At 36.3% G+C, this 11,368-nt stretch overlaps 1 pseudogene across 1 annotated transcript; it reads left to right on the top strand.

Annotated features, from left to right (window-relative positions):
• The first annotated feature begins 889 nt into the window (after positions 1-889).
• Positions 890-1,418, top strand: LOC308514728 (gametocyte-specific factor 1-like; annotated as a pseudogene). The gene has a single exon. The product of its transcript is annotated as a gametocyte-specific factor 1-like (transcript).
• Positions 1,419-11,368: the final 9,950 nt, after the last annotated feature.

Genomic DNA, 11,368 nt, shown 5'->3' on the forward strand with positions numbered 1-11,368 from the left:
GAAGTTTTTTTGTTGTTGTTGTTTGTTTGTTTGTTTTATTTAGGTACTACTATAGTTCATGTATATATGTTTACCAGCGTTATATCCTCTTGTTGGATCAATCCCTTTAGTATTATGTAGTGAACTTTGTTGTCTCTTGTGATGGCCTTCATTTTGAAATTTATTTTGGTTAGGTATGAGTATTGCAATTCCAGATTTTTTTCTTTTATATTTGCATGAAAAAATTTTTCCCCATTTCTTCATTCTCCTCTTGTGTGTGTCTTTTATTCTGATGTTGGTCTCTTGTAGACAACATATAGTTGGGTCATGTGTCTTTTGATTGGAGCCTTTAATCCATTTACATTTAAGCTTATTATTGATAGGTACTTATTTACTGCCATTTTAACTCTGTATACCTAGGTCTCTCTCTCTCTATTTCTTCTTATAACAGGAGTCCTTTTTAGCATTTTTTTTTTTTATTACTGGCTTGGTGGTAATGTACTCCTTTAATCTTTTTTATTTTTATTTTTTTTTTCAGGAGGGTCTTTATTTCACAATCTATTTTGAATGATATCCTTTATCATTGTGGTTTTAATTTGCATTTTTAAAATGCTTCTGAGCATTTTCTATATGCTTATTTGCCATCTGTATGTCTTCTTTGATGACATGTCTGTTCAATTCTTTAACTCATTTCATATAGTCTTTATGATTTTCTCATTATTGTGTTTTGAGTATTCTTTAAATTTTGAATACAAGAACTTTGTCAACTATATACATTGCAAATATTTTCTCCCAATATGTTACTAGTCTTTCCATTCTTTAAAAATTGTCTTTCGAATGCCGGAAGGGAGTATTGCTAGGGCTCGGGGTGGAGGCGACTGTGTGGAGAGCGCATCTTGACTCAGCACTTGGATTCGGCTCCTTCATTTCCAACATGGAAGAAACTTACATCGATCCCCTGGACCCTTGAAAAGCTATTGCAATGTCCCTATGATAAAAACCACCAGATCAGAGCCTGCAAGTTTCCTTATCATCTTATCAAGTGCAGAAAGAATCATCCTGATGTCGAAAACAAATTGGTTACTTGTCCCTTCAATGCTCGCCATCAGGTTCCTCGGACCGAAATCAGTCATCATATTTCAAGCTGTGATGACAAAAGTTGCATAGAGCAAGACATTGTCAAGCAAACCAGGAACCTTGGACAAGAGACTCTGGTTGAGAGCACATGGCAGTGCCCTCCTTGTGATGAAGACTGGGATAAAGATTTGTGGGAACAGACCAGCACCCCATTTGTCTGGGGCACAGCCAACTACCATGGCAAGAACAGCCCTGCAAGCAACATAGTTATGGAACATAAGAGTAACCTGGCTTCAGGCATGCACGTTCCCAAGTCTCTGCCGTATGTTCTGCCATGGAAAAATAATGGAAATGCACAGTAACTGAATATCTCATCAAATGACTGAACCTAAAAGACTCTTGCTTCTTCCTGCTATCAGTGGGTTCTTCATTTTTCTCCTAATCTAATTATAGAAAGATAAACTGTCTGTGACTTTCAAAAAAAAAAGTCTTTCTATGCCTTGGTGGGTAAGGCCCAGTTGGTTGATCATCATCTCATGCACTCAGAGGCTCCTGGTTTAATTCCTGGTCAGTGTTACAGAGTAGGAAAATTTTTTAGGCCTGCTTAATTACCTAGCCACCTCAGCAGCTTACAGCCTGTGCAGTTTCTAAGAACTGAGCTCACACACCTGAGCCACGGCCCACAAAGAACAAACAGATCAACACACCTGAGCCACGGCCCACAAAGAGCAGACAGATAAACACACCTGAGCCACGGCCCACAAAGAACAGACAGATCAACACACCTGAGCCACGGCCCACAAAGAACAGACAGATCAATACACCTGAGCCACGGCCCACAAAGAACAGACAGATGAAAATTAAGAACAGTCCTGATCTTTAAGTTACCCCAAAATGAACAACAGGAGGATGATGAGTAGCTTGGCTAAAACTACGCAATGAGCTTTTGTAACTTGGCTTTGCTTGCTATGGGAACCTGAGCACGGATGTAGTTGTCCCCTTTAAATATTGGACTCTGCAGGTGGTCGGGGCCGCTTCTCTCTCGGGCTTCCCGAGTGGAGGCGCGGACACTGGCCAGTCAATAAAGGCTCTCTAAATTTTAATCAGTCCGGAGTTCTGGTCATTCTGTCACTCGCACTCCACAACAGTCAGGGCGCATGCCCAAGCTGCAGGTTTGATCCTCAGTAGGGGGTTGCAAGAAGCAGCCCATCAATGTTTCTCTTTCTCCCTTTCCATCCCTCACTCTGTAACATCAATAAAAGCATTTTTTTAATGTCCTTCACCCACCCCAAGTGAGATCAAACATGCAACCTGGGTATGTGCCCTCACCAGGAATTGAACCTGACACCTATTGATGTATGGGATGATGCTCCAACCAGCTAAGCCACACCATCTAGGGCCATTTTGATGAATTACAATTATTATTTTTTTCTCTTATGGATCATGCTAATCTACACTAATAAAAGAGAAACATGGTAATTGGCGTACGACCGCTAGCCTTTTCATTGGCTAATCAGCGAGATATGCAAGTTAACTGTCAGCCAAGATGGCAGCCGGCAGCCAGGCAGCTTGAAACTACCATGAGGCTTGCTTGCTTCAGTGACAGAGGAAACCAACGTTCCCTGCCTGCGGCTGCAGGCCTCTGAGCAGGCAGTTTAAGAAACTCTGTAACAAATACTGCCGGACTTCAGCCAGCAGATTCGCAACATTGTAAGCAAAGGCCAGAAACCTACTTTGAGCCGTGGAGGCCTAAGAGCTGGAGCCAAGCCTCAAGGTAAAGCTGGCCCAGAATAAAAAAAAAAAAAGAAAAAAAGGAGCGGTTGGGAACTACAGTCACCCCCAGACTGAAAACAGCCCTCAGCTCCTCACCCAGACTGGCCAGGCACCCCAGTGGGGACCCCCACCCTGATCCAGGACACCCTTCAGGGCAAACCAGCCGGCCCCACCCATGCACCAGGCTTCTACCCTATATAGTAAAAGGGTAATATGCCTCCCGGCACCAGGATCAGCGTGACAGGGGGCAGCGCCCAAACCCCCTGATCGCCCTGTGGCTCTGTGTGTGACAGGGGGCGGTGACCCAACCCCACAATCGGCCCTACCCTGAGCATGACTGTCTCAGGGACAGCCTGACAGGGTTGAGCCGGGCTGAGACAGGGAGGTGGGAATTGAGAAAAGAAAGAAAGACAGGAAAGCGGGGTCGGGAGGACCCCAGTTCTCTTGATGAACTGAAGAGAGTTTATTAGCCACACAATACTATTTATTCACAACACACTGAATAGGAGGTCTGTCAAGAGGAATGTATTCTTTGTTCCTCTTAATCTCTAAGGGAGAGACACAGCAGAAGGACAAGTTCTCAGTACAGCATATCTCAGTAAATAGGTATAGACTTCTTGGCAAGCTATGAAAGGCTGTTCTCATTCTACAAATGTTACTCCCATTCTACTGATAATCGCCATCCAAACAAGTCTGGGAAAACTGTGTGGGTAAGGGTCCCAGCCTTGCTAGCCCCTGCAGGTGCAAGGACCTTGCCAGCTTACATCTGGCCCCCAACATGACTGAGGGTGGCATCACAACCTCCCAATCTGCCCTGCTCTGTGCATGACAGGGGGCAGGACCCCAACTCCCCAATCGGCCCTGCTCTGAGCCCGACCAGGGGCTGCACCTAGGGATTGGGCCTGCCCTCTGCCACCCGGGAGCAGGCCTAAGCCAGCAGGTCGTTATCTCCCGGGGTGTCCCAGACTGCGAGAGGGCACAGGCCGGGCTGAGGGATCCTCCCTCCCCGCTGAGTGCACAAATTTTTGTGCACCGGGCCTCTAGTGGTATTATAATAAAAGAATATTTCCCAACCCAAAATGACAATTTTTCTCTCATATTTCATTCTAGAATTATTTACCTTTAAATATTTCTTATTTTTATGCAGTTGTAAATAGTATTTTTATTTCAGTTTCTGATCATTTGTCCTAATATGTAAAAATGCAATTTATTTCAGTATATTGAGTTTGTTTCCTATACAATTGTTAAACTTATTAGTTTTGGTAGTTTTTATAGATTCCGCCAGTTTTTTATACAGTTTTACTTTTATTCTTTCATTCTAGATGCCTTTCTACCCCACCCCTTAATCTTGCCTTATTGAATTGATTAGTTCCTTTAATACAATATTCAATAGAGTGGTAAGATTGGACTTCTTTCTTCTTGATCTTTCACCATTAAATATAATGTTAGCACTAAGTTATTTTGTGGATAGATTTTTATCAGGTTTAGGAAGGTCTGTTATATTTGTAGTTTGCTAAGAGTTTTTATTACAAATAGATATTAAATATTGTCAACTATGTTCTCTGCTAATATTGATGTGTTTCTAGTTGCAAATAAAACAAATGTGTATATATGTAAAGGTAATTCTTTGCATACTATACTGTACCTTGCTTTTTTCACTTAACCATATATCCCCATTGCTGAAACAAGACTCATTGTTTTTTCTGGCTGCATATTATCTATTATGTGGTTGTACTCGTAAGTCAATTCCCTATTGGTAGATTTATTGAATGTTTTTAATTTTTGCTATTACTGACAATGCCATCATTAATAATATTTTGCATGATCATTTTATATTTTGTCAGAGTATGTTTGGAATAGATTCTCATATGTGAGACTGAAGATTGAACTGGTGTAAATGTAATTTTAAAGATATTTCATTTCCATTTGTAATGTAGAAGAAAGCATGTCTATCCCTTTGTCTGCAATATGTATTACAGCTGTGTTCCTAGCTTATTATTCCTATTTCTTTTTTACTTTACGGTGTATTTCGCCATGCAATTTATTTTATTTTATTTTTTTCTTTCATTGCCTTTATGATATATAACAGGAATATGTTCCTAGATCTAGGTTAAAAAGAAATTCATCCTTGTTTTCTTCATAGGTCTTTGTATTGTTACTATTACAATGACTTATTATTTTTACAATTATGCTTCCTATTCCTTTCAAATTTGCCCTTGTGTAAATATGATATACTTTTAGTTGCTGCTTTTATTGATCCCTGGGGACTTAAAAGAAGATTCCTGTGAGTCTGTGTTAGCAGCTTATATATAACTCCCAAGAAGTAACCAGCCTATAATATGGGTTTACATTTCTGGCTTATTACCATTCTCATAAAGAGAAAATACAGTTACTGGAAAAGAATCTTCAAAACATTAAAAACCAAACTAAATGACAAAAACCTCTTTAGTATAATTTGATAATTTTATAGATAAAATACATTTGGATACATTGGAAGAAGGTTTAAGAAGAAGTATTTTTTTTCCATCTGAGGCCAAATTGAATTCCCTTATTATTTAAAATAAATCTTTTTTTAAAATATATTTTATTGATTTATTACAGAGAGGAAGGGAAAGGGACAGAGAGTCAGAAACATCGATGAGAGAGAAACATCGACCAGCTGCCTCCTGCACACTCCCCACTGGGGATGTGCCTGCAACCAAGGTACATGCCCTTGACCAGAATCGAACCCGGGACCCCTCAGTCCGCACGCCAATGCTCCATCCACTGAGCCAAAACGGTCAGGGTTAAAATAAATCTTGTCAATATAACAAAAGATGGAGTTATGATTAACCAATATTATTTCGAATTCTTCATTAGAATAGTTATTCTGAACTAATTGTGGACAGATTAAAATAAAATTATGTAATTGTGGTTCTGCTAGTAACCTAGCAAACCTGGTTACCTGGTAAATTGGTTAATTATAAATTTATTTAGGTTATCGCCATACTACAAGATTTTAAAACAAAAATATTAAGCCCTCTACTTTGCTTTATTACATTTTAAAAGCGTTTCTGGCCTCCTCTATAATGTCAATTGTCAATAGACTAATTAAAACATAGTCACACATCCTCTTTCCAATGTTTATATTATAAAGGTCAACAAAATGGCACAAAGACTTTGCTGAATTTATTTTTTAATTACTGAGAAATAATGACACCATACTCTCCATTCTAGCCAAGCAATTTAGCAATTCTCTAAGTAGCACTCAAACAGGGAAGGAGAAGGATGGTATCTTTTCTGGGAAGTCTTTCTTTTTGTCTCAAATTCTGTTGAATTAACCCCTCTGGAACTTACTTGAAGACAGAAATTAAGGGAAAAATATTAGCAATAGAATGGATGTGCCCATCAGACTCTTTGCCTCTTCCAAAAGGAAGTGGTTCTGTGGAAATATTACTGACATGTTGTTTGATAGAATAAATTAAAGTGAAGTAAAATAAAATATGAAAAGGGGTCAAGTTATCTACAAAAGAAGTAAATTTGATTGTAGTTTATTCTACTTGAACTCTATGAAGTGAAATTGTCTTATGATTTTTGTTAACACTGATAAAAAACAAGCAAAAGCTTCACAGTGCTTGCATATTTAAAAATGTATGTATAGGCTTTGCAACATTCTAAATTTATCTTTAAGTAATACTTTAAGCATAGGTTTGTATTTAATTTTCTAGATGCCCAAAACTAAATGTGTTGCTACAATTTGTTACTTTATCAGACTGAATCTATTTTAACAATATACTATTCACATAATCTTATTTGTAAAAGAAATAATAATAATAATGTGAGAGGCCTGGCCGTGTGACTTAGTCAGTTGTAGTGTCATCCTGTACACCAAAAGGTTGTGGGTTCAACTCCTTTTCAGGGAACATAGCTAGATTGTGGGTTTGATCCCCGGTTGGGGCCTGTATGGGAGTCAACCAATTGATGTTGCTCTCTTACATCGATAAACATATTTTTGGGTAAGAATAAAATAAAAAATGTAAAAGAAAAACTTGACATTCTACTCTCTGATACCCACCATTTAATCAATACAGAGGCCCTTTTAAATATCATTTGGTTCAATTTCTGGACTATTTTAAGTATTTGTAGTTTCTTACACAGATTCTTGAGATAATGATCTACTTATATTTACATCCAGACAACACTGATATAACCATCATCCATTAAAAAGATCACTGCCATTGTCTTATATTTTTCTAACTTTATTGTAGAATAATTAACAAGTGTATTTATATATAACTAAAGCATACAGCATAATGGTTGAGATACATATACATTGTGGAATGATTACTAAGATTAGGTAATGTAATGGTTAGAAAATCAAGTGATTTACAGAGTGGTCCCGGTAAAGGGATTAAGAAGTCCAAATTGCTAGTTGCAGAATAGTCTCAGCAATGTAGATTGTGGCATAGGGAATATAGTCAATGTATAATAATAAAAGTGTAATATGCCAATTAGATAGGGTGTCCTTCTGGACGACCTTCCAGACAAAGCCAGAGGCGCAAGGGAAGCCTGAGCCCTGGGTGCCGGAGGGAAGCTGGTGCCACAGCTGGGGGAAGGAAGGCCTACTCTTGCACGAATTTTGTGCATCAGCCTTTAGTAATATCATAAAAACGATGTATGGGGCCTGTGGGTACTTGAGACATGTTTTGGTTTGTTTTGTTACAGCTTTTGCTCAAAGTCTATTTTGTCTGATAGAGGTATACTAGTAGCTACTACTCCTGGTATAGAGGCAGCATATAGTTGGGTCTTGTTTTTGTTTCTTTGTTTTATGTTTTTCTGTTGTTGTTTTGTTTTGTTTTGTTTTATTTTTATCAATTCAGCCACTCTATGTCTTTTAATTTGAGAATTTACATCATTTATATTTAAAGTAATTATTATAGGGAAAGACTTATTATCACCATTTTTTTCCATTGCTTTCTGATTATTTGTAGTTTTAGCTCCTTTTTTCCCCTTTCCTCTCTTGCTGTCTTTCTTTTTAAATTGATTTATTTTTGTAATAGTATGTTTTGATTCTCTTCTCTTTATCATTTGTGTACCTATGATTTTCTTTGTGATTACCATGAGACTTTCATAATATATCTTATAGTTATACTTGACATTTTACTCTCTGATACCCACCATTTAATCAATACAGAGGCCCTTTTAAATATCATTTGGTTCAATTTCTGGACTACTTTAAGTATTTGTAGTTTCTTACACAGATTCTTGAGATAATGATCTACTTATATTTAGATCCAGACAACACTTATATAACCATCATCCATTTTATGCTGAAAATAGCATAACTTCAACTGCCTAAATATATCCTCACTATTTACTTGTACACCCCTACATTTTGTATTATGAATGTCAGAATTTACAGTTTTTATATTGTATATACATGAACAAAATTATAGGTATAGTTATTTTTAAAACTTTCGTCTTTTAGCATATATGCTAGAGTTTAAAGTTCAAATGTGTTGTATATACCTATGTATCCATTTTCTCATTTTACTGCAACCACATTTAATGAATGTGATTGTCAGTCAGAAAATTCTGCATATTAAAATAAAACTATTTCCCTAAAACTGTAGTGAGAAACCGAGGAAAGCCTATTTTTGTCTCTGGAATCGCCTAGACCGGTGGTCAGCAAACTGCGGCTCGCGAGCCACATGCAGCTCTTTGGCCCCTTGAGTGTGGCTCTTCCTAAGCTTTAGGAGTACCCTAATTAAGTTAATAACAATGTACCTACCTATATAGTTTAAGTTTAAAAAATTTGGCTCTCAAAAGAAATTTCAATTATTGTACTGTTGATATTTGTCTCTGTTGACTAATGAGTTTGCCAACCACTGCCCTAGACTCATTCAAAGTTTTAACTCAAATTCTTAATGATTTGTTAATTTTTAAATATTGGTTCTGTGCAGATTCTCTTTTTCCAAAGCACTCCCTGTCCCCAACCCTGTTTTTTTTTTTCTCCTTTATTCTGATTGGGCTAAGACAAACTAGTATTTTTATTATACATTCTCTCAGAGTCCTTTACACTTCAAACTGTACTATTTATAACTAAGCTTTCAGCATTCACAATCTTACATCTTTCTCAAGTTCCTGATTCTTAAAATTAAGACTGTGTCAAATTGCTCTTTGCTACAGATTTATAGATGTCTTCTGCAAAACTGACACTCCATGGAATTTCTCCCATTGAAACGAGCAATAACTGTTGATTTCCAAATCCTATCCACATGTTTAGTCCTTATTTCACTTGCCCTCCCTGGCCTTTGGCATTGTTAATGATTATACTTGAAATGTATTCCTCCCAGGATGTCTGTGTGAATGTTTATTCTTAATTATCCTCTTTTATCCACAGACAATTTATTACAGCTTTCCTTCTAATCTGCAAACTCCATATTGGTGTCCAGAAGGGTTCTGTCTTCTGGACTTTCCACCTCAAGTTTATATATCTTTCCCGTCATTTCATCTGCCCTGTGATATACTGAAAATACTGGTATTTGATTTCCGGCTCACACTTCCTTGAATTCCTATGTGGAAACACAATCAATGGCTATAGCTTTTTATTGTTGTTTGCTTGTCTCACTCAGGCATTAACAATTCTGTGTCTGAAATGATTTAACTCTGCTACCTGTCCAGCCTCATATCTTGCCAATTTTCCTTTCTACGTTGTAGTTCAACCATACTAAACGACTTTAGTTCTCTGAAAATGCCATGCTTTCTTGCTCTTTGATGTCTTTACACAAACTGCTTCTTTTGTTTGGAATGACTTTTCTACCACCACTTACCACTGGGCATAATAGTGCTAAATTTGTAATGCTTGGTTAGGATGCTCCCTCCCATATGTACCTCTCTAGACTTCCTCAGTCGAGTTTACTATTTCTTTCGATAAGCTCCTTCTCTGTACCTTGTTATAGCAACTATTATGTTGCAAAATAATTATTTAATATTTTTCTTTGTAACAGATCCTAAGCCACAATCCCTATTTTATTTTAATATTTCTAAAATCAATCGCAGTGAACCAAGTAGGATAGATAGGTAATAGATATTGGCGATATGAATCAATGTACATCAGCTTCATTATATGTGTTGCAGTTTCACTGTCTGTGTCATTCCTTAAGAAGAAAGACTTTATTTTTTCTATTTGTTTGAAGGCCCATAGAGGGTATTATATTGTTTCTAGTCAGTCATTGGTTATGGTTAAGTGCTGAGTTATTTATTGAAAATCTCTTGGTAACACATCTTCCTGGCATTATTTCTGATCAGGATTATAATTTCCTCACTTTCAAGAAGTGAATAATTAAAAGTTTGCACACACAGTCTTAGTTGACTTGCTCCTAATGTGATCTATGCACATGTTAGCTTAATTGAAGATAAAAATTACAAAGGATATATATTGACAATTTTAATTCCTAAAGTTATCAGTTTTAATTTTACAAAATATTTTTTAAAATATATTTTTATTGATTTCAGAGAGGAAGGAAGAGGGAGAGAGAGAGATATAGAAACATCAATGATGAGAACCATATATTGGCTGCCTCCTGAATGACCCCACTGGGGATCAAGCCCGCAACCTAGGCATATACTTTTAACCCAAATCGAACCTGGGACCCTTCAGTCTGCAGGCCGATGCTCTATCCACCGAGCCAAACCAGCTAGGGCCAAAATATTTATCTTGATTAATAAAACTTTAATACTTAGGAACTTGTCTTCTGTTATAGAAAAAAGCATGAGTCTCCTCTAAAATAACTTATTCAGAAAAATTAGGTATAGCTTAACATTTTAAAAATAAAAATGATTGTTAAATGATACAATTTTAAAAATATTTTAGTGTATTTAGATATATTTTGGAAAATATACCTAACTCAAGCTCATATTTCTATAAATAAATTGGCACCATACAATAAATATTTTGTGAGAACATTAGAAATAGATTTATGCTGGTGGAAATAGAAAAGTATTCTTAAGGACTCAGTTGAGACTTCTAAATATCCTAATAGCACTCTGGTTGGCAAAGGTTTTAGTTGATTGTACCTGTTTGTTGTTTATAAAAAGAAAAAAAAATTAATGTTGGGGTAATACCATGCAAATTATACATGCTAATGCACAGAGAGAAACTGCTTGTTAAAATATAGGTAAAAAATCAATAAAATATATTTAAAAAAATATATAGGTAGTTTGATCACCATAAAATAATGCTTTAAGCATTTAACATCATAGCATGATAATTTGTTACTTACATATAAGAATTTTACTGTATTTTAGTTACACTTTAGGAAATTGGTTCAGTATTTTGATATGTAATTATATATTATAATTTTTGCCATTAAAAAAAATGGAAAAATAGTCTCCAGGTAAGCATTTTAATGTGATTGTTTAACTTTTCAAAATAAGATTAGGAATGAATTACTAATAGTAAGCAGGATATGCTAAATATCCATTTTTTCTTAAAATAAATATATATATTTTTTATCTTGTTAGAAACAGTAGGCTTGAAAATTTAGGGATGCCAGTT

This window comes from Myotis nattereri (assembly GCF_964212035.1).
Source record: "Myotis nattereri genome assembly, chromosome: 2".
NCBI lineage: Eukaryota > Metazoa > Chordata > Mammalia > Chiroptera > Vespertilionidae > Myotis > Myotis nattereri.